At 40.9% G+C, this 23,433-nt stretch overlaps 1 pseudogene across 1 annotated transcript; it reads left to right on the top strand.

Annotated features, from left to right (window-relative positions):
* The first annotated feature begins 7,674 nt into the window (after positions 1-7,674).
* Positions 7,675-19,522, top strand: LOC309855349 (coiled-coil domain-containing protein 22 pseudogene; annotated as a pseudogene). Its single transcript, XR_014316615.1, has 2 exons — positions 7,675-7,749; positions 16,694-19,522. The product of XR_014316615.1 is annotated as a coiled-coil domain-containing protein 22 pseudogene (transcript).
* The last annotated feature ends 3,911 nt before the right edge of the window (positions 19,523-23,433 follow it).

Consider the following 23,433-nt stretch of genomic DNA (forward strand, 5'->3'; position numbering starts at 1 on the left):
AACCTAGTACTTTCAGCTGTTAATTTTTGGTTTTCCTTTCTCTGAATAGGAAATTTCTTAGATTGGGATGAGGTATCACTTCCGGTTCCATAGAAAATCAGACTCACTCTTTCTGATGTAGACTAGGGCATTGGTTATAAGCATTTGACCTCATAAGACTCTGAGAACTGGTCAAAGAGTCCATGTGTGGAAGTTACTTTTATGTCTGTGGCTGGTCCTGACCTCAGCAGGGCTGGCAGCTGGGAAGGAGAGCTGGATGGAAAGTGGGGAGGCAGGGTGAACAGGAACTCACAAGGTGAACTGCAACTCAGAGGACGTACTGGAAGCCACATCTGCCCCTCACTGCCACCTGGCCTGCAGCTTACATGGTGTGAATGAACTGCTGAGATTGAAGCTGGTGTTCTTGTCCACAGAGCTCCACATAAGCCTGCTCAGGATTTGGAGAAATTGAAGGAGGTGGTCTGGCAGGAGCTCAAAGAGCTGAGGGCTCAGCCACTGCCTCACCATAAGGTAAACCAGCATATCAGCTGTCCCTATGGACTGCACCAACATTGAGAGTGTAAAAAACTTGTTGCATCAAGTCTGCCTTCATGCAAAATGTGACTTGTGACCCATGCAAACCTGAAAATACACAAAGGCAAAAGTTCTGGGAGACATAGGTCTGGCTTAGCTAAAATGACAGCATAAATCTACCATAGATGAAAAGATTATAATTTAAAGACTCCTGTAAACGAAGTTTTAGCAGTTCCATATATGTATATATAAACATTCATATACATCTGTGTGTGTTTGTATATATGTATACATTGTGTATGTGTGTGTGTGTATTTTTTTTCAAATTCTCTTCTTTCAAAGGGAATGATTTTGTTATTTTTTTCAAGTGTCTATATGTTGAATCTCTCAGCTGAGCCAGAAGGATGATTGGTATCTTCCTCGAATTAATAGAAAACAGAGGTCAACAAACTATAGATTGTGGGTCAAATTTGGACCACATCTTATTTTTGTAAAAATCATTTTCTTGGAAGTTAGGCACTTCCACTTAAGTATTATCAATGGTGCTGTCCCACTACAGCAGCAGAGCTGGGTAGTGGCAACAGAGACAGAATGTCCTGCAAAGCCTCGAACACTTGCTATCTGTCTGTTTGCAGCAGAAGTGTGCTGACCCCCGGTGTAAAGCCCTATTTTAGGCTGTTCTCATGACTGTACAATTCTGTACCATCCTCACTGTTCTGGTGATCAGAGGTGGACAACAAAACAAAACTCGCTAACTCCAAGTAGCTCCCCCATTAAACTGATTGTTCTGCCACAATTCTGAAAACTCCATGTTAGGAGTAAGGTAAGCTTTCAGGAAGCATCTTCTAAAACTGCCAATATACCACCTGGTTTTACACATTTACATTAAAAGTGATTAATGTGATTCTGTTAAGCTAATTAATTTAACAAACATAGTCCTGGAGAAACAGAATGCAGAATGGGAAGTTGGTGTTGGAGGTTCAGGATTGTGAGCAAGTCAGTTTAAATCTTAGGGCTCTCTCTGGGTTGGACAGACCTCTCCAGGCCTTAAAAAAAAAAAAAAAAAAAAAAAAAAAAAAAAGAACTGAGGATACCTGTGCATGGTGGCCAGCTTATGAGAGTTATGAGAGGAGCAAAAATAGAATACAAGCTCTACTTCCCCATGTCCTTAATTTTGCTAAGGACCAACTCTGTCAACAAGAGAGACTGTTTTCTCTCCCAGGGTGGGCCAGCTACAAAAATCAATCCAGGAAGACTCAGAATTTTAAAAGAAAACTTCCATCTTAAATTAGAGCCGTTGGTCAGAATGTCTGCACCCATCTGGATGCCCATGTACCTGACAGGTGATCCTTGACTCCATCAAGCCCACAGTGTAACTGAGGCTCCTGCTGTGTCCGCTCTGGCTAGCTCAGTGAGGAAGTTAATGGTCACTCATTTTTTCTTTTTCTTTTGTGATAAATCTCTGCCACAGGCATCCCCCTAGACTTCTCCTTTTCATCTCCTATTGCATATGCAGCATGGATCCTTATTTAGATGCCTGAGTTTCTTTCTGCAAATGGAAAACTTTATTAATAAGACACAGGTAAAATCTCTGGAGTGTTTCCTCCCGGGAAGTGACTTTCAACTCAGTATGAGGCTAACAACATGGTAAATAAAGGTTATTCTTCAAGGTCTCATGGGTTAGAAAGTCGGCAGGAAAGAGAGCAAAGGGAAAGTCTTGAGTTAACTATTACAGGGGCTGCTTAGCATGGTTGTATAGCTTATTAAGTACACAAAGTCACTTTTTAAGCAAAAATGATTGTTCTGTGGGGCTCAGTGTGTATTTTGAGGTTGCGGTAATGACGCTGTTTGCCCAACCTTTCCAAATCAGCCAGAACATTTTGACCTTAATCCTTGCTCTCCTTGTTGAGGCACTATTTTTTAATGCTATGATTCCCAGTCCTAGAAGCAAAAGCACAGGAAGAAGGTAGCCAAAGCCCAGGAGAGAATGCTCATAGCTTCTAACAGTGGAAACTCACGGTTTCCAAGGAAATGAAATCGCTAAGCTTTCAAGAATGCAACACTTAATCCAAATAATCCAAAAGCAATCTACTTGGCAATCTAATTATATTTCCTTAGGAGGAAAGTGCGATAGTGTTTGTTTGCATTTAATTGCCTCACTTTAATATGTTTGTGTTGTACTCATTTCTGACTCCGTTCCCAATCTAAATGTCCCTTGTAATATTTGACTTAGCTTTCTAGACTAACCCAGAGGATTACACTTGGATTCATACATAATAGGACAAGGAAGTTCTTATTTTGTGTATGTCAGATCTGATGTCAGTTTCTAGAAACAATCACTTTTCTTAGGTAGAAAGGAAAACTATAGATTCAAATCAACTCATCTCTTTTGTTCTACTTATGCACTGAACCATCAGCAACACATGCAAGATTCTATGCTTCTCTTTCTCCCGTTCATATTTAATGGTGAGGATGGAGGGTACTAAGACAATGACTCATCTTCGGCCATATGTAATGAAGCAATACCTGTTTAATAATTAGATTCTGATGCGAGCCCCATTTTTTGATAGAAGGGACAGTGCTGTTTATACTTAATTGGAAACACCCCATTTGCATGTCCTGCCTAAGTGTTTTCTGAGATCTCAAAGGAGCTAGGTGAAAGTTGAGGTCCAAATTACTCGTGACTATCAAGAAAGTCACACCACACTCTTGAATTCAAATAGCCTTGCTGATACGTAGAAAGGCAGGCATTGCTTTGAATCCCAGCAAGTGCTTTTCTTCTGTCTCGTGCTCTGGCATGGTGATGGACTCACAGTCCACACTCCAGCTGTGGTAGCTTTTCATATGCTCTTCTTTGGCCTGGAATGTCCGCCCCAGGACTGCTCTTTGTTCTCCTCTTTTCTCTAACATAGTGCTGCAGAGGACAGAAGGCAAGCTTCCCTCTTTAATAAAATCCTACTTGATAAAATCTGGCTCCCATATTATCTCCTTTCTGAAGTTGATCCCAGTATCACTCCTGACTCTGGGACCATAACGTTTTGACATGAGCTAGTTTTAATATAATAGAATAAATGCTGCAGTACAATAGCCTTCAATATAGTGTCTAAGGTCATATTTGTATCTCCAACTTCTAATCACAGTATTGAACATACTGTAAATGTCCAGTCATATTTATTGAATGAATGAATGGACATCAATATTGTGATATGTGGTGAAAAACTATATTCTGTCACAGTCAGGAAAAGAGAATGTTGCACAAGGTTTATTCATGTCCTTTTAGATCCCACCCTTGGGGTGGGGGGAAGATATATAATGAAAGTTTCTCTTGACTCAACTAGACATACTGATAAAACCTAGAGCTCCTGATAGTGATTAAGGTGTCTTGGGTGCACCAGGCCAAACCAATCTTTTATGTCGGAGGGTCCATCTGGTTTGAAAATTTCTACTTGTTAGCTTTCAAATTTTTCCCTTTAAGTGAACCATCTTTATGCTCCAGTAAAAATATTAAGAAAGTAAGTGAATAAAAAGAAAATGAACGAATGCGTGAATAAAACGAACAGAGAGTTCTAATTAAAATGCATAAAACTAGAAGTGGTAGTGGCTAAAGAGTATAAGGCGGTAATAAGAAATGCCAGCCCTTGCAAGGACAATTTAAACTTGGCTTTGCACTGTACCCTTGAGGTCAGCCAACGAGCCTCTACCAGAAGGAATAGAGTAATTCCAGGAAAAGGTCCTCTGTTTTTCTCTCCCTACCTTCCACTCCTGGTAAAATCTTGGGTCTCAGGTTCTGCGCATGGATACCGGAAATCTTAAAGAGGCTGTTGTGAATATAGGGCAGAATTTTTCTACTTAAGAGGATAAGAATCAACATATCAAACCAAAATAATTTTTGTCAGCAATCATCCCTCAATGTCCAACTGAGATAGAAAATATACTCCTAGCACCATCACTTGAAAGATATCCCAGCAAGGGAATAATGGCTGAGACTGCAAAGATTTTGAGTTAGTGTATGTTTTCTAAGATATGTTCTTGTAATTATCAAACTTATATTCATTCATTCATATAATAAATATTGAATACCAACTAAATATTCCAAGAATGAGAGAGCAGTGAGCAAAAATAGTCTCTGCTCTCATACAACTTACATTTTGATGGGCAAGGATAAATAGGCAGTCGCCGAACAAAATTAGCTGATAGCGTGTCAAATGGTAAGAAGTGGTATGAAGGAATATAAACAGAATGAGGGGATATGGACTGTTAGGAGGATGAACTTAAATTGGCTAATCAGGAAGCACCTTACCAACAAGGTAACTAACATTTCTCACTTAGTGGTGTAAAGAGAAGAGAAGGGATCTCAAGGCTGCATCCATAATATTCCAACATTGGGAAGTCACGAAGACAGGGAAGGATAAGCTGAGGAATGTGACAGTGAGTGGCCATTCAGGGAGGCATGCCCTACATGAGCCCGGAGTCCCAAGTAACTTGACTATACATGCCTGCATGAGACTGCTATGTGGTGGCACAATGACTGGGCCTGCCATGCGACTATCCCAACAGAATGTCTACGTTCTGGCAGTGCTCTAGGGGTAATATTGATCTAGCTTATATTTCCTGGACATTGGAATCATGACAGCTATGTCAATTTGGTCTCAAAATTTTCCAGGTTCTTCTTAGTCATACCTGAATAAGGTCTTGGAATTTTGCACTTGAGAAAGGTAATTAAAGGGTTCATAATATCAGAATTTAAAGCAGAAAATAAACCATGTGTAACAAAACAAAACAAAACAAAACAAAACAGTAATTTCAACACAATGTAGCATCTACTGTTAACTCCTGTCTTCTTCCATTGCCCAACAAGGTGAGGGTAGGGAAATTGTTCTATTAGGACTCTCATTTTGTTTGGTCATCATTCTCCAGCCTAGATTGCTGCTTTTCTTGTATATCTTCCATTTTCCCACAAGGGCCTCTTCAAATTTACGAGGATCCAACATACCACTCGTGAGGAGGCGTGTGGGTTTGCAGAGACCAAGTCCCTGCATGCATTCCTGCAAGGCCAGTTCCAGGGGAAGCTCTGTGAGTTGCTGGTCAAGAGCTAGAATTCCTTGATGAGATTTGTGGCCAGAGATTCCCAGCTGCTCACCATTTACTTCTCCTTGAAACTCCTTGAGGTCATACATGTTCTGCTTCTCTTGGAGTGGTCCTTGTGGTGGCTGGATGGGGTGTGAAGGTGCAGTGACCACTCTATGGAGGAGCAAGGGAGTGAGCAAATGGGGCAGGTCACCTAGAATTATGGCAGGCCTTTTCGGAAAGTGAACCACACAGCAAGAAGGTGCAAGCTTCTTCTTAAGCACCTCTGCCTCTTTAAGAGACCCTTAAGAAAGGAGGTTAATATGAAATATTTGGGGTCTTCTGAAAAGTTCAGGCATAAACTGTATCTAGGCTGATACGGACATTTAAAACAATCAACTATTTTTCAACATTTAGTCATTTGTGTTATACAGGCCTCACTAACTCTGTTTCTAAAGCTGCAGCTAAGTATGTTTTAATTAACTGTTAGATCCATGAAAATGTGGGGACTTGGCAAGTCTCACTCTTCCTCATTCTGTGTTCTGCAAAGATGCCAGTCACAATTATTTGATGAGACCCAGGAATGGCATCATCTCCCCTACAGGGATTTTATATATTTCCCTGAATTATGTCCAAAAGAAAACACCTTTCAAGTTGAGTGTTAGAATCTTCCCTAGATAAAAATAAATATCTGAATAAAACAATTGAAAGGATCTGTCTACTCTTTCTGTAGCAGGCTGGGAGTTCTTGTTTTAAATCTCTCCTGCCCTCACCACTCTAGTTTTATATAAGTTTTTAAAAATTTTTAAGTCCATATGATTTTTGCTTGTTAAAATGATTCTCTGTTTAGGGCTATTTACCATGTGCATTAGCTCATTAAACACTTTTTAAAAAATACAGAAAATGTATGTAGAATAACCACAGAATCATAGAACCTAATAAATTAGTCCTCAAAATAATTTAGGAATGTTGCCAGTCTCAGAGTGTGGCAGGGGCAGGGCCTGGACAAGATCTTGGGCTTCACATTCCACATTCCTGTCTCACCACCTGTAGCGGACACTTGATTCTCTATTCCATACCTCTGCCAGCATGAGGTCACTGGCAGCTGAGGGAGATAGTTCCCGGCACAGAGTAGCCTTACAACTAGAACACATGGTCACTCTTCTCATGCTTTCTCTGAAATTATGGGAGCTTGCTTAGCTGTACGCAGGTTAATGCCCTTAGGCACAACTCTCCACAAATTAGGAATGTATAAATATGGTGGATGAAGGCTCCTATCTCTGTGTCTTCTGGTGATATAATTCTGAGACGGGCCCCGTGTGGTTTCTCAGAGGATCCTTGTAGGAATGACTCCCAGTGTCCCACAGTACCCTTGACTGACTTTGGTTTTATCCCATTACCCTGCATTACCCTCTCCCTTTTCTTTTTTTCCACTGAGCTTTGTGGAATCACCTCCAAAATAACCTATCAGCTGCAACATCCTTGTATTAGGCTCTATTTCTGAGCTGAATCAAGCTAAAAGACCATTCTTGCCTAAACATAGTCTATCACCGGTGAGTCTAAGTCCAGTTTTCAGTTGGAGTCCCCGCAAATGCAAGTTCCTGGATGTAAACTCAGCTAGTTTGTGTTTCATGTCCTATGGCCTTCCAAATGGGATAGCGGGTCCCTGTCTCAAGGCTTTCTTTCTCATTAGGGCATTTCCCTGCATTGACTTGGGGGAAACTACAATAGCACATCCCACTCTGGGTGGTACAGTTCTAGGATTATATGAATGACTTAGAGTCTCACCAGAGGGAAATCCAGTTAATGAGAACATGCAAAGCCATATTCAATAGTGACGGGTAAAAGGCTCATGGAGACAGATTTTTTTTTTTTTCAACTCAAGAAGGTTCTTTTTCTTGGTACTAGAAGCATAAGAAATTTTAGGCTAAAGGTGCCTGATGTTATTTTATTTCATTGTTGATTTGCTTGTGTTTTTGTCTTGGTTCCAGTGATTGGAATAATACCTGGCATCAGAATGGTAGACCTCAGGCAGAACATCGGCCCCATTCACATGAAGACTGCCTGATGAATGAATAAGGTCTTGGTCAATATGACTGGTCAAGGTCTGAAACTAGTGGTCCTTATGAGGTTAACTCTGGTACTGTTCACCTCTTGAGCACACAAATGGTACGTTTTGCAGTGTTTATTCTCCCAGTTCACCCTATGTAATTTTTTTTGACAGAGCATACAGGTGTTTTCAATTTAGGAAGGGGGACCTGATGTGTAAAAACTTGAGCCATAGGGGTCCGTCCAGGTTGCTGGGGCTGAGGTCGAAGAGGTTGCTGCCTGTGTTCTCCTCAAGGATTTTGATGGATTCCTTTCGCACATTGAGGTCCTTCATCCATTTTGAGTCTATTTTTGTGTGTGGTGTAAGGAAATGGTCCAATTTCATTTTTCTGCATGTGGCTGTCCAGTTTTCCCAGCACCATTTATTGAAGAGGCTGTCTTTTTTTCATTGGACATTCTTTCCTGCTTTGTCGAAGATTAGTTGACTGTAGAGTTGAGGGTCTATTTCTGGGCTCTCTATTCTGTTCCATTGATCTATGTGTCTGTTTTTGTGCCAGCCACTCTGGAAAACAGCATGGAGGTTCCTCAAAATGTTGAAAATAGAACTGCCCTATGACCCAGCAATTGCACTATTGGGTATTACCCTAAAGATACAAACGTAGTGATCCAAAGGGGAACGTGCACCCGAATGTTTATAGCAGCAATGTCCACAATAGCCAAACTATGGAAAGAATCCATCAACAGATGAATGGATTAAGAAGATGTGGTATATATACACAATGGAATACTATGCAGCCATCAAAAGAAATGAAATCTTGCCATTTGCGACAACATGGATGGAACTAGAGCGTATCATGCTTAGCGAAATAAGTCAAGCAGAGAAAGACAACTATCATATGATCTCCCTGATATGAGGAAGTGGTGATGCAACATGGGGGCTTTAGTGGGTAGGAGAAGAATCAATGAAACAAGATGGGATTGGGAGGGAGACAAACCATAAGTGACTCTTAATCTCACAAAACAAACTGAGGGTTGCTGGGGGGGAGGGGGTTTGGGAGAAGGGGGTGGGATTATGGACATTGGGGAGGGTATGTGCTTTGGTGAGTGCTGTGAAGTGTGTAAACCTGGTGATTCACAGACCTGTACCCCTGGGGATAAAAATATATGTTTATAAAAAATAAAAAATTAAAAAAAAAGAAATATGAATATTTTTTTAAAAGATTTTTTATTTATTTATTTGACAGAGAGATTACAAGTAGGCAGAGAGGCAGGCAGAGAGAGAGAGGAGGAAGCAGGCTTCCTGCTGAGCAGAGAGCCCGATGTGGGACTCGATCCCAGGACCCTGAGATCATGACCTGAGCCGAAGGCAGTGGCTTAACCCACTGAGCCACTCAGGTGCCCGAAATATGAATATTTTTATTTTACTTTCACATTCTCCTTCTTCAACACTTAATGTAAATCGGGTTTCTGACCTATATTAGTTTCCCTCTTTTTAAAAAACTTAACATTGTTTGTAAGACAGGTGTACTGGCAACAAATTCTCTCAGGTTTTGTTTGTCTGGGAAAGTCTTTATTTATCCTTCATTTTTAAAGAATAATACTAATTACAGTTCAGGTTTTCCTACCCTGGCATTGGTTCCCATGGTCATTTCACTGGCAAATCTTTGCTTTAGGAAGCCGTGATTCCCTGTATTCACCTTTCTCTCTAATTTTGAGGACAGTAGTTTGCTCTGTGTCCTCTCTTTTCTTAATGATCAAGAACAGTTGTTGGTTTTTTTGAGATAGCTTCTTTTTTGTTAGTGTGGAGTGGTGATTTCTGAGCTCCTTATAGGTAGAAACAAAAACCAGAAGTCTTTTTATTCCTTCTCAAAGCATCATTTTCTTATTAAAGTGAAGAAAAAAAAATTTTCAATGTGAGTTGAACTTCTCTACTCTGCTCTATAAGGAGTATGTAACCACTCAGCAGGGATTCAGGCGTTAGAAGCTTAGAATGACAAGGTCAAGTGCAGTTCACTTGCTCCCTGACTGAGATTCTATGCCGCTGTGACCCTCTGAAGGCTCGGGAGCCTCTTCTCCTATAGTACTGCTCAGATGTTCAGCATGAGCTAATGAGAAGAAAGGCACGGAGAACATGAAGGGGCTTTTGATTCCTTCCATCTGTACAGGGATTTGCCAACTTGGATCCTTCTCCCAAGGTTATAAAATAAATTCTAGGTGATCATTTTCTGTGTTAAAGTTTCAAGTCTATTTGTTCTGGGAATCTACCTCATTCAGGGCCTCCCTCTCTTATTTTGCCTGAATTTTTGTAGAGAAATTATAGCATCAGGAAGCCCTGAACACTTGAGGAGACATCAAGCTGTCAGAGTCATGAGAAGCTCTAGAAAGCTTATCTGGAGTCTCTTGATGAAGGTAGCGTTGAGAGAATTACAAGAGGGTAGTTGGACTGGGAAATTACTTAACCTTCTGACATTATCTTTATGCCTTTCAAAAGAGCTGGCGAATTCACCTAGCATTTGTTCAGCTGATCTGTCCTGTCCAAAAATCACCATCTTCTCCACTTAGAGACAAAAGGCATCTCCCTTTATAGCTTCTCCTGACAATTTCCTGTCAGACATTTGCAAAGTTAGTCAGACACGCAGACAGGAGCCTTTGACAGAACAAGGGTGACATTTCAAAGAAAGAACGATGATAGGTTGCCTAACAGCACACTCCAGAAATAAGCGCCTTTGAAAGGTACAGTGGAAGTTTCCGAGCACCAGACTGGTATTTCACCATGTAGCGCTATCCATTGAGTCCTTTCAAGTAGCTCAACATGAGTTAAATTATGTAGAAGTTCCAAATGCCAAATCACAGAAAGGTGAATTTAAAATTTCTATTTTACAGCTCTGAATTAGTGTGGACACTTCCCATCAAGAAGGACATTTGTTTCACTTGAGTCCTTGGCACAAATATTGCTCTTTTGTGAACAAATTGCAGCTAGAAAAATGATACTCCCCACAAGTAGAAGGAAGGTATTGCTTTTACATTCTCAATAACTAAATGAATATGTATTTTTGATAGCTGCTTTAGAAATGTCTTCCTTGCAGAGTGTTAGAAACTATAGTTACCACTATTTGAAAGTAGGCCCTAAGTACTGAGAAATAGCTTGCCCTTTCCATAGTATAGAATTGAACAGGAAAGTAAGATGCTGTTAGTAGCTAGATTGCCAACGTCGGAGGTATGCAATAGCATGATTGAATCCAGTGAGGGCAGAGACAGCTCTTTGGGCTGTTTTCTTCACACTAGTATAGAGTTTAATTCTCATAGATGGGCTCCCACATGATGTTGGCATATCCGTCCTGAAGGGATTTGGTTGCAGGAGCATTGCAATACTACTTCCTGCCTGACTTGAATGCGCGTGTGCGCGCGCACACACACACACACACACAGTGAGCAGATCTTACCTTCATTTCCTCTCAATGAAGAGTCAGAAATTTGGGGTTTAATTCCAGGTTGAATCAAATACATAATCTTTAGAAAATTTTCAACTTCCCTGGGATTCAATTCTTTAACCAGAAAAATAGAGAAAAGTCAATCAATCCACCCCTCTCATCATGTAACTCTTGTCCTGCGATATCTGCCTTTCCCAAAGATTAAACTAAAGGGGTGATTAATTGCCAAAAACCCTGCAAGACCAGGTCCCATGTTATTCTTACTACACTCTCCCTTACTTCTTCTGTTCCAAACACAGATGCCTTCTTGCTATTTCAAAATATGCCTCATACATTCTCCCTACCAGGATTTTGTTCTCACTGTTCCTGGCATGCTCCGGTCCCAACCATTCATTCTCCAAGGGCCCCTGCCCTTCAGCCTACTTGAAATCTCAGCTCTCTCTTTCCCTAGCACTCCCCCTCTGCATTCCTTGCTTACACATCTGACATACTATATAATACACATTTTGCTTATTTCCCTATACACACACACACACACACACAAATATGAAAAAAATCACAAAGATTTTTCTTTCATTATTCACAATTTTATCTATCGACACAGAGCAGATGTTCCATAAATATTTTTAATGAACATATAGTAAGCATTTTTATGGATTTTAGAGATTTCTTACTTAATTCTTACTCTACCAGGAAAAGATAATTTTAATCCCCATTTTATGGATGACGAAAATGAGATTTAAAAGCATTCAGGACATGTCGAGACTAAGGCCCCACAGTTGGTATGTGGTCAGTTAGGACATACTCTTGAGTCCCTTGTGATTTCAGATCCGTTTTCTTTTTGTTACACTATCCTGCCTCTTTCTACCTCAAGAGACTGCTGTGAGAATTTAGTTTAAAATTATTCGAAGTCTTTAAAAACTGCCATGTCCCATTTTCAAGAAAAGCATGCTAAATACTTCATTTGTATCTGTTTTTTGATGAGAACACAAGCCAGTGCTCTTTTTTAGAATCCATTTTTTCCTCCACATTAGTTTTTGACAAGCATGAGCTCAAATGTACTCCTCATGTCCACTGAATGATTTGGAACAAGCCTAAAGTGCTATGGAATGAGAGAAGGGAAAAGTCTATGGTGGATGGGAAGAGAAGATGAGGAGCCATATGATAATAAAAGTTCTGTCTTCTCCTTCTTTTTTTTTTTTTTTTTTCCTTCAAAAAGTATCAGTTACCATCCTCAGTAGCTGCCATCATCTTAGTTCATCAGCTTAGTTCATTCAGATAAGCTTCTGCTTATCTCTGGCAGAGCCTCAGTGAAAGTAAGCATACACCATGTTCCACAACATTGCCTGTGGGAGAAGCCAGATTTCCCCCTCCCCCAACACACGCACCTGTCCCTTAGCCTTAGTGCCTGAATTTGTTACTTTTGTCAGCTTGTGCCCTCCTCACAATTCTGTCTCATGTCAACACCAGCTGAAACTCTGCGGAAATGCCTGTTACTTCTTGAGTGGAAAATACAGAAATATTCAACAGTCAATCATTCTGTCTATGGAATATTCACTAATTATCTGTGGGATAAGGATGAGGGCCAGACACCATGCCAGTCACCAGGAGCTGCAAGTAAAATAGCACACCTTACCGATCAGGAGCAGAATATATTTGAAATCTCCACACGGTTTTTCAAAGTGGCTGCACCAACTTGCATTCCCACCAACAGTGTAAGAGAGTTCCCCTTTCTCCACATCCCCTCCAACACTTGTTGTTTCTTGTCTTGTTAATTTTGGCCATTCTAACTGGTGTAAGGTGGTATCTCAATGTGGTTTTGATTTAAATATCCCCGATGGCTAATGATGATGAACATTTTTTCATGTGTCTGTTAGCCATTTGTATGTCTTCATTGGAGAAGTGTCTGTTCATGTAACAACGATTTACCTTCTCACGTGAGAGGTGTTTTAATAGAGGGCAACTAAGTTGGACAGTGCTCTTCCAGCTTCTGTTTATGTGCAGTCTGCCTATGTTTCTAGCTCGTGCCAACCTTGAACAAAGAATTTTTCACCTCTTCTTTGGTTTTCCCCAAGGAAATTCACTGAAACATCTGAATGAGAAATGTTGACTTTATCAGGGATTTCACAGAGGAAGTGAATGAAAGGTCTCCATTATGTAGTATTCTGCTGACCTTGCAAAGACCCAGAGTAGTCAATACTGTTTCCAGTCTCTTTGACCCTACCACTTCTGATGGGGTGGGGGTTCTCTCTCATATAGACCCAAGTCCCAAACCTTGCTGACTCAAGTCTAGATGTTCAATAATACTTATGGAGATTATTATTTTTTTTAACTGTGGCAAATTACTGGGTAAATTATTATTTTCTATTGTGGTAAATATACATAACATATAACTTACTATCATAACCACTTTGAGGTGTGCCATTCAGTGGTACTAAGTACATTCATGCTGTTGTACACTCATCACACCACCATCGATCTCCGGAACTCTTTTCATTTTACAAAACTGAACTCTGCACCTATCAAGCAATAACTCCTAATAATGCCTCCTACTCCGAAACCTTAGCAACCACTACTATCTTTTCTTTCTTCTTTCTTTTTTTAATCTTCCCTTTTCCTCCACACCCCAGCCACAGAAAACCACTGCTCTAATCTGTGTTGCTGTGAATTCAGCTTTGTTTAATTCCACATATATAAGTAAGATGCAATATTTGTCTTTCAGCGTCCGGTTTACCTCGCTTTGTATAATGTCCTCCAGGTTCATCTAGGTTGTCACAAATGTTAAGATTTTATTCATCTATCAATGGATACTTAGGTTGTTTCCATATATTGGCTATTGTGAATAATGGTACAATAAACATGGGAGTGAAAATATCTCTTCAAGGTAGTGATTTCCTTTCCTTTGGATATTTATCTAGAAGTTGGATTGTTGAATCATTGGTAGTTCTATGTTTAATTTTTTGTGAAGCTACATACTGTTTTCCATAATTTATGATTGAGTAAATGAATGAATGAAAAAGTGATTAAAATATGAAATTAATGGCTTAAGCAAATCAGCTTTTCTAGATTTCTTTAACTATGATTCATCAAAAAGACATCAAAAAGCTATAAGTAAAGCATTTTTAAATTATTGAAGGAATCCTATACTGAATTATTGAAAATTGAAATACGAAGAATACTTTTGTAAAAAATCAATAACTAATTAACAGAGTTGGGACACCTTAATCACCTTTTGTAAATTTGGATTTTCTTGTATTGGGTTTATTCAAAGTTAAATTAATATGCATATAATTCATGGTCTCGCACCTCTCTTTATTTTTTTAGTTTGGAAATTCAGGTTTACAAAGCAAGACCATATTTCCCTGTAAACCTCCAGAAAGTGAAAGCTGCCAATATCTAACTGAAATATTCAGGGGGAAAAGAGCCAAAATGTCACATGGGTGAGAAATAACTTTCAATGTCCTATCAAAGGAACTCTTCAAGTTATGTATTGATCCCAACAGAAGGAAAATATGCCTAGAAATTTAATTTGACATTTATAATCAATAACACTCAGATGTCACTGGAGTAGAGAGGGTAGAAAAAAGATGACTTTAAAATTAGTCTTGAATTTATAATTACAATAATGAATAAAAGTAAATTTATTGAATTAGCATTTCCAGAGTCTAGAGAAAAATCAGTGTGCCGAAGCATATTGCTGAAGAAATGGAGAGGCAGGATTTTGGTTTTTCACTTCGGTAACTCATCTATGCCTTCTTTCTATTCCATCATTTGGGTCTTCTTGTTTCACTTTTTTGAGGCTTGAGGTGTGCCTACAAACTAGTGCACACTAAGCTAGTGCAAAGGTTGGGCCATTAAAGAACATCTATAAGCATGAAACTTTTCCTTTATTCACTATCTTATTATTATCCAAAAGTCCTAGAGAGAATGCACTTTGCGCTCTGGTGGAGGAATGCTTTGGTGGAAAAAGAAAAAGCTTTGCACTTAGTAGGTGCTTACAGATCTATACTGAATCACCCAGGAGTCACTGGCATCAGTAGTGTGTACATAAAAAGGCAATCCATATAGTCACAGGAAACACAAACTGGAAATAACAAATAGATTTCTATTCTTAAAACAGGAAGGCTGTGATTGCACAGTTTATACTGTAATCATAAGTCCTTTGAGGCTTCTTCCTGAACGTGGTGAGTTCTTCCTTTTCTTCTTGGCACTTTCTCTTCTATTTCTACACCACTCCCTTAATGACTTCTCTGGTCTCAGAGCACTAAGTGCCATCCCCTTGCTAATGTGCAAAGTTATATCTCTGGCCATGAACTCTGTCTTTAACTATAACCATTTCTTTCCTCCTGGCTACCCAATGCATATATTTTGATGTTTAATAGGCACCTCATACTTGACATGCCTCAAATCAAAGTCTGTGATTTCCCCTTCTCCAAAGATGCTCCTCTCCTAGTCTTTATTTCTGCAAATGGAAACGTCCTCCTTAAGAAGGAATCATCTTTTGACTCCTCTATTTTGTCACAATTCATATGCAATCTACAATGAATCCTTGTCATCAAAGTATATACATTTGAATCTAGCCAATTCTAACCCTGGTCACCTGCCTGAAACCATCATCTTTCACTTGGATTTTTACACTGGCTATCTAATGGCCTTCCTGCTTAAGAGATGACCCTCTCCTGTAGTCTATTCTTCACACAGTAAGAATTGTCCTTTCAGACCACACCTTTCTCCACTCTGACCTCTGTGGTGTCCCCCAACTCATTCAGAGTAAAAGCCAGCTTCATACAGTGGCTCCCCTGCTACTTTACTCATCTCACCTCCTTCTACTCTCCCTCCTTTCCTTCCATTTTGGTCATCCTAATCTTCTGGATGTTTCTCGAATATGCCAAGCATAATGTTAAGAGATGTTTGATTGTGCTGTTGCCCCGCCAGTGATGCTCTCCCCGTAGATGATAATTGGCTTTGTTTCTCAGTTCCTTCAGCTTTTTGCTCACATGTCGCTTAATCAGTAACGCCTGGCCTGACAACCCTACACGAAATGGCAGTTGCCCTCTCCTCACCCACCCCTGCTGACTCTGCATTCCCATCCTCATTCTTTGCTGTTTCTCCATGGTTCTGATCACAATCTGGTCTACTCCTCATTGGTCTGTTTTATTTACTACTATTATCTTCCCACAAGGAAGAAAACATTGCTATTGCTTATTTTTGTAGCTGTATTCTCAGTGTGTCAGACAATGCTTCAGTAAACATTTTGGGTGAATTAAGCAGATTCTAGTTATCATTAATTCCAAAGGGAAGCTGTACTTGCCACTTGGAGGAGTCTAGATCTCTAGATTACTCAGCGATGTCTTACACATGATTTCGATACTACAGGACAGTTATGCTCTGAGTTCCACCTTTGGGTTTGCATTTGCTAATGTGGTATGAAAGAATTAAACATAGTTTTGCAGTTGTTCTACAACAGGCTATTAAAGGATTATTGAGTGAGATAACTTGCGTTTGTGTACGGATAATTTGTTTCCTCGAATTTTCAGTGCTCTCTTTTAGCCAAAGTGGTTTGAGTTTGGTAAAATGACACTAGATCTTAGATATTCTAGGAAATAGATCCTCACCTAAAAAATGTTTTTCAGGTTTCAACAGCTGTACCTCTCTTGCTCGGCCCTGCTCTGAACCCAGCTCCAGACCTGAACCAAGCTCCAGCATGGAGGAGGCAGACCAAATCTCATCCATTCCCTGTGCCAGGCCGGCACAGCAGTTCCTCCAGATGTGCAGACCCTGCGAGACTTTACCCCTGAGTTGTCTGTAGAAACTGTAGTCTGCTGCCTGCGTGTGATCGACCCTGCCATGGGCTCTGGCCTCGGCCCCCTGCTGCCTCTGGCCATGTCCGTCCGCTTCCGCCTGGCCATGAGCCTGGCTCAGGCCTGCAAGGACCTGGGCTATTCCTTGGAGCTTGACTATCAGAACTTCCTCTATCCCAGCGAGCCTGATCTCCGGGACCTGCTTTTCTTCTTGGCTGAGCGTCTGCCCTCTGATGCCTCTGAGGATGCAGATCAGCCTGCTAGTGACTCAGCTATTCTTCTCCAGGCCATTGGGGGCCAAATCCGGGACCAGCTGGCCCTTCCCTGGGTCCCACCCCTCCTTCGCACTCCCAAGCTACAGCACCTCCAGGGTTCAGCCTCCCAGAAGCCTTTCTACACCACCAGGCTGGTCATGCCTGAGTTGAGTTCCAGCGGGGAACTCTGGGAGTTCCAGGCGAGTCCTCTGGTGCTACCAGCCCCCACCCAGGTGCCCCAGCCTGCAGGGAGGGTGGCCTCACTCCTCGAATGCCATGCCATCCAGCTTTGCCAGCACATGGGTGGGAATCACCTTGGGGATGAGGATTGGGTCCACCGGGCAAGCTGCCATCCACCCAGGAAGGTCCATGGGCTCAGAGGCAATGGCTACAGAAGTACCTGGCTGAGCATCTCTGCCAGACCTGGGCCCGACTAGGGGCTCCCCCACAAACCGGAGACCTGGGAGAGCTGCTGCAGGCCTGGGGTGCTGGGGCCAGGACTGGTGCTTTCAAGGCCTCCAACTGCACACACTCAGAGAAGTTCACCTTTCATCTGGAGCCTGAGATACAGGCAGCCCAGGTGTCTGATGTGTTTGCCCCCTCCCAGTGGCCTGAACAGGACAGGCAGCTCAAGAGCAGGAGCTGGAGTTTCTCCGGGAGCAGCTAGAGGGAGTGAACCACAGCATTGAAGAGGTTGAAACCAACATGAAGACCCTGGAAATCAGCTTCATGCAGGTGGAAACCGAGCGTTACCAGAATGAGCTCAGCACTGCGGAGTGTGAGCAGGCACTGCACTTGAAGAGCCGGGCAGTGGAGCTGCTGCTGCCTGGTGGGGCTGCCAACCTTGCCAAGCTGCAGCTCATGGCGGAGAGTACTGTCCAGTGGGTCTTCCAGTTGGTGGGACAGTGGGAAAAGCACCGGGTCCCGCTCCTGGCTGAGTACCGCCACCTCCGAAAGCTCCAGGATTACAGAGAGTTGGAATCTTCTCGACGGCTGGCAGAGATCCAGGAGCTGCACCAGAGTGTTCGAGCAGCTGCCAGAGAGGCCCAAAGGAAGGAGGAAGTCTATAAGCAGCTGGTGTCAGAACTGGAGAACCTGCCTAGAGATGTGTCCCGGCTTGCCTATACCCAGAGCATCCTGGAGATGGTGGGCAACATCCGGAAGCAGAAGGAAGAGATCACTAAGATTTTATCAGACACAAAGGAGCTTCAGAAGGAAATCAGCTCCCTGTCTGGGAAGCTGGATCGGACATTTACAGTGACTGATGAGCTTGTGTTCAAGGATGCCAAGAAGGATGATGCCGTTCGGAAGGCATACAAGTATCTAGCTGCCTTGCATGAGAACTGCAGCCAGCTCATCCAGACCGCTGAGGATGCAGGCACAATCATGTGGGAAGCTGGAGATCTTGAAGAGCAGATAGAGACAGAGATGGGGAAGAAGACCCTCAGCAACCTGGAGAAGATCCGCGAGGACTACCAAGCCCTTCGCCAGGAGAATGCTGGCCTTTTGGGGTGGATCCCAGAGGTCTGAGGAGGCCCCCTCACCACTCTGCTCCTGTCCTTGGGCAGGGAGTTGGGACACTGGGGGCGATGGCCAAGTGCATGCCCTAGCTGTTCCCTCTTATTGGCTACACAGCTCCTCCTATAGCCTTGGCCCCAGACCTCTGCCCACCTGACCCCAACCCTTATCTGGGGTGATTGTCCAGATTGTTGGAACTTGGCTGCAGTTTATTGGAGAGGTTACTGAGGTTGTGGCCTTGGATCCCAAATAAATGAAGGGCTCTGTATGCGGTCAAAAAAATGCTTTTCAGAGGTGCCCATGTGGCTCAGTCAGTTAAGCATTCAACACTTAATCTCAGCTCAGGTCTTGATCTCAGGGTTGTGAGTTCTAGGCCCAGGTTGAGCTTCATGCTGGGCTTGGAGCCCACTTTAAAAAAACATGTTTTTCAGGCAGGTCTGTTGACATTGTTGGGAAAGTACCAGTAATAACTAGTAGCTATGCTTGGTATTTGCTTCCAGAAAAGTAGTAAGAGTAACAACCTGTGATGTCCTCTTGAGTTTAGCACTATACCCAGCACCATGCCAACTCTGTTACTGACAGATAGGTTTAGATGAGGTGACATCTGTCCCTTTTGGCCATATGCCACTTTGGTTCTGCTCCATCCAAACCACTAAAGGGATTGTGGACAGTATTATTTCAGGTCTTCTTCAATGATGAATGAAAACATATAGAGACACAAATATGAGGGACACAACCTTTGGCACATATGGAATGAATTTGGGGACAGATTTAACACATCAGTCCCACTAAGAATAAGTTATTTCAACATATAAATATTTTTTAGTTCCAAAATAAATATTTTTTTAGTTCCAGACCAAAGGAGTATTCTTTGACAAGGAAAGTATAGAATGGGAGTCAGATTATTTTGAAGGAACACTACATTAGAATCATAGAATCTTGTCCCTTACCTGGATGGCTTTATGGTTGGATGTTTTCCTATGTTTGCGTCAGTCAGAGCCCTCATTAGCACTCTGTTCCAGGTATAATGGACCAAGAAGATGTAAACATGTTCCGTACCTCCTTACTGACATTACTGAAATTTTTTGATACTTCTAAATGTAATTCAAATCCTGCCTTTTTCATAAAGCTTTCTCTATTACCCCTAAATTAACATTAATCCTTTGCCCCTTTGGACACTCATAATCCCCCCCACACACACACACATACACTTTCATATCTATAAACTCATATCTGAATTTGCAAGACTCTGGACATTGGGGACTACTCATTCTTTCCATTTCCCACTCTGTAGGTAAGTCAAGTCCCTGGTGTCTTTAAACAATGACTATCAGTCTCTGCTTTAATCCCTTCTATCGCCGGGTCCTACTGGCCTGCTCTTTTGGTGTGGATTTGGCTCTCCACTGACAACAGCCAGGACCAGGCAAAATTTTCCTTATCCAGTATTTGAGTTGTATGAAGCAGGCTTTTGTTCGGGATGATTTGTTAAAAGGAAAAAAACAACAACAACAAAAAAAAAAAACCCGGCCTAACAATAATACAGTGATGGCCCACAAAAGAATTTTTTTCATAGAAAATTGAGGGAGAATATGTACTATAATTACCAGGAGCTCCAGGGAAGAACTCGGTGGTAGAGATGGTGTTTCAAGCGATTAAGGGATTTTTTGAAAGTCATCTTTTCTTTTTCAGGATTTGGAACAGCTTAACTGCCATAAACAAGTTTTCTGGAGAAGTTTCTTGGGAAATGGCTACTGGGGTTTAAATCCCAAATGCTATCTTTTAGGTGGATGCCCTTGTTCTGCGTTTCCGTTGACCTGGGACACATGTTCTTCTAACATATACTGCACTTTGTTGTAATTATTGTTCAATGTGTATCTTCAATGCCAGACTGTGAATCTGGAGAGCCTAGTAATCAAGGCTGTCTTGTCAATCACTCAATTCCCAGGGCCAGCAATTACTTGCAGAGTGGATTAATGGCTGTGTGTGTTAACAGTGTGAAGTGGGTTAGCCAATACTTTGGGAATTGGTGTATGTGGGTGTTTTTTTTGTTTATTTTGTTTTGTTTTGTTTTGTTTTGTTTTTAATGGCTGACCACCAAGATACATGCCCCAGAGTAAAATTTATCAGAATTAGTTTCCCTTCTTCTATACAAGGTGGACATCTAAAACAGTACAATTTAAAAACTTATTTTAGGGAACGCCTGGGTGGCTCAGTTGGTTGGATGACTGCTTTCGGCTCAGGTCATGATCCCAGAGTCCTGGGATTGAGTCCCGCATCGGGCTCCCAGCTCCATGGGGAGTCTGCTTCTGCCTCTGACCTTCTCTTCGCTCATGCTCTCACTGCCTCTCTCTCAAATAAATAAAATAAAATAAAAATAAAAAAGTAAAAACTTGTTTTATGACAACCATGGATGTATTACAGTGGACAAAATAGTTTATCTGAAATGCTATCCAGAACTAAAATTATAGAGAATTGAAGCTTGGAAATAAGTTACAGTGAGAATTGTACAGGGGGAAATTATGTATACAATTAGACATTAATTGCTTTCTTATTATCACTCTCTTAAAAATGAAATAGGGGATACAAAAATATATGTATAATGCTGGTGTAAGTCATGGGCTTGGAAAGCTCAACAGTGCAACAGAATAATGTAGTAAATGATCGATTGATAGATTGAATTGCTTGGAATAACCGCAAATAGGTAGGTGCTGATGGAGTAAACACCTGGAATTATTGCTTACCGTGGTGTGAATTGATTAAACAATTCACAATTCAATTGATTAAACAAATATTGATTGAATACTCATTAGGATAGCCATAGTAACAAATGATTTACATCCATTAATTGATTTGATCTTCTCAGACATCTAATTAAGTATTTTTATTTTTCATTTCACAAATGAAGAAATTAAAGGTCAATTATGTTGAGTATTTTTTGAGAGATTACATAGCCAATAATTGGCAGAACTGGAGTTTCTATTCAGCTAGAATTTTTCAAAAAATCTAAGTGGTTTTAATCATATCATGATGGAAATAGAAGAAAGAAGAACCAAACTTTGTATAAAGACCAAAAAGAAGGACATGTTTGAGTAACAGAAAGATGATTTGGGGTAGCAAATACTAATGGGAAAGGGTGGCAATGGTTATTGAGGTATGCAAAGGAAGTTGGAGACATAGCGGAAAGATATATGTGAGATACATTGGCTTATAAGCAGGGAAGGAGTTCCCTTTGAATTGTTCTGTAGATGATTCTGGCTGCAATGAAGCTATCAGGAGACCAGTAAGGAAGTGTGAGATGATGAAACAGCCAGTGGTGGATAAGCCCATCAAACTCACCTCATCCAGACGAAGACAGAGAGAATACACCAGTGACTTACGGGATTCCTCCAGAAGAATCATGGATCTTGATAAACCATGTGCGATTTTAAGGTCTTTCTCAATTTAAAGATTATAACTTTGAGGAGACATATTAAGAGGAATTGAATAATTTTGGATACAAATCAGTTTGAAAAATAAGTGTTTTACAAACCATAATTAATATGCTAACAGCAAGGAAAAGAATGTTTTACGAATCACCTGACCTGAGGGGCATCTGTGTGGCTCAGTTGGTTAAGTGGTTGCCTCTTGATTTCAGCTCAGGTCATGATCTCAGGATCCTGGGATCCAGTGCCACAGCAGGCTCCATGTTTAGTGGGGAGCCTGCTTCTGGATTCTCTCTCCCTTTGCCCCTCCCCCTGCTAATGTGCTCTCTCTCTCAAATAAATAATCTTAAAAAAAAAAAATCACCTTATCTGAGGTGCCTGGATGACTCCGTTGGTTCAGCTCCAGCTCTTGGTTTCATGATCTCAAGATTTTGAGATCAAGCCCTGCACTGGGCTCTGAGCTGAGCATGGATCCTGCTTGGGATTCTCTCCCTCTGCTACTCCCCTCTGCTTACTTATTTCATTCTCTTTATCTCTCTGTATCTTAAAAAAAAAAAGAAAAGAAAAAGAAAAGGGAAGAAGAAAAAAAGAATCACCTGAACAATATAAGTCAAAACTTTTGTTATACAGAGTATACAGGACAAATTAAAATTTTCCTTCCTTCTTTCCTACTCCCACCACAAAAGTAAGTAAAAGTGATGACTTCTGTTTTTCATCTTCTAGTTCCTTTTCTACACAATTCTATACCATATATATATATATATATATTACTTTTAGCAATTGCAAAGCATCCCACAGGAAATATATATTATAACTCCGTTAACCTTTTCCTTTTTTTTTGAAGGATAATTAGGTTATTTCCATTGTCTTGCTGTTACAAATAATGCTGCAATAAATATTATCGTGCCCTCATCTTTGTGTTCATGTATTGATAAATGCATACAGAGACATGTTCTGATGAATTCCCACATGCATATTTCTTGGATAAAAAGGTATGTATACTTTAAATTTTGACAGATATAGACCAGTTACCTTCCCAGTTGACTTCAACTATTCATGTACCTAACCAATATATGAAAATGCCTCTATCCTCCTTCTTTTCAATTTACTTTTTCATTGTCTTTTAAAATGTGAACATGACTCAGCATAGCAAATAAGTTGGGAATTAAAAAGTCGTAGATGGCAAACATAGCACTGACTGTGTGTTCTACCCCTAGTCCAGCCTCCTGCCTTCTCTGATAGAGACGATTGAATTTAAATTTTGTGTTTCTTATTTCCTTGTCCTTCAATTCCCTGGTCTTTAATATTTTTTTATTTTAATTTTTATTTTTTAAAGATTTTATTTTATTTATTTGAGAGAGAGCAAGAATTGAGCATG

This window comes from Mustela nivalis (genome assembly GCF_964662115.1).
Source record: "Mustela nivalis genome assembly, chromosome: 20".
Classification (NCBI taxonomy): Eukaryota; Metazoa; Chordata; class Mammalia; order Carnivora; family Mustelidae; genus Mustela; species Mustela nivalis.